The following is a 1,672-nucleotide window of genomic DNA, read 5'->3' on the forward strand; positions in this document are numbered from 1 at the left end:
ATTGTGTTCTCACATATACGGTCTAACATAAAATTCTTATTGTTTATGATTTTAGTTGCGTTATTGAAGATAGCCTGAATTTGTCGCAACATTCAACTATTTCTTATATTCAGTTCTATACAATAATTTTTATTGCTTTATATATTAAATGTAACTGCGCACCATCGTCTGTGCTAGACTACTATTAGCTCTGTTTTTTATTTTTAAAATTTGTTATCTCAAGAAACCTTACTTATTCTTTATAAATGTTAAACTAATTGTTTATCGACTCCTATCCATAATTAACAGAGCATTACGATAAATCGTAATTCATATGTAATTCAAATGAAATAAGCATTTTTCTTGCTAGTAAGAGATGATGACTTGGCTAACGATAATGTAAGTAATCTGTTCCATGTTTATTAACTTATTTTTTTACTTTATTTACATTATAAAATTGTGACAAACTGTATTTCAAAATTAAATATACGTTGTTATTATAAAATGTACATCTACTACAAATTTATTAGACTCACAAATGCATTGTTTATATAAATAAAGAAGAACATTGTGATTACTATAATTAACCTATGACGAATTATGTTAACATATATTAACATATATTAACATAATGGTTTATAATTATTTGGAATCTGTAATGTGTATGAGTTTTCGAAGACTCATTCGGAGTTTTTGCACAGTGCTATATATCAATAGTCACAGCGAATGGTCGCGTACTAAATGTATATACATTTACTTATATCAAGTTAATATTTTTGTATATTTCATTATAAAGTGTGAATATATTTTGTTTTATGTAACAGAATGAATGTAATGTACTATTGCATAATGTTTTTGTTAAAAAATTTTATGCAAAATTGTTGCAGATAATTTTAAACAATATTATTTTTACATATTTAATTGTTACAGAGTAATATAGGATTCGGCGCATTAAAAATTTAATACGTTCCTGCAAGAAAGATTACAAAGTAATAAGATATAAAATTTGTGGAACATCTATTTGTCTTAACAAATCATGAAAATAAATTATACACATTTGCTTATAAAGATGCACTATTTCTTTTTTCTGGGAAGTAAGTAACCATCTTATTTAATATATTTGCACACACACACACAGACAGGTGTTCCATTTTATTTTAAACAAGGGACGTTATTGGTTACAGTGAAACCATTAGTTGTGAATCATTTTTTTTTAAATTCATATTTTTTTATTCAGAACAATACCAAACATTAATAAAATATTTAATAATCATGATTGATCATAAAGATTACATTATGGATGATTTTATTCAATTTTATTACCGTTTTACATATATGAATTTGAATTAAATAAAGGGGCAACAGAGATAAAAGGACTCGAGGGAATAAGTGCTGTTCAAGGTACGCAAATTGTTCAAGAATATCTCTCAATATTCAAATTAAATTTATTGAAGAGACCATAAAACAAACATAATCATTAAAACGATAATGAATTCGTACTTTTCAGTTAGTTTTCTAACCTTCTTTTGCGAAAAATATACGCAAAAAAAATACATAATTAATATTGCTCGTTGTCTATGCATACAAAATTAGAAAATGTAAATCTATTCTTTGCAGTCTTCAAAAAAGCCAAACTTAGTTCTCTGTCGAGAATACATTCTCCCATGCCAGTTACAAGGCTGGATGGAAATCA

This window comes from Trachymyrmex cornetzi, unplaced genomic scaffold (assembly GCF_001594075.2).
Source record: "Trachymyrmex cornetzi isolate Tcor2-1 unplaced genomic scaffold, Tcor1.1 scaffold1654, whole genome shotgun sequence".
Lineage (NCBI taxonomy): Eukaryota > Metazoa > Arthropoda > Insecta > Hymenoptera > Formicidae > Trachymyrmex > Trachymyrmex cornetzi.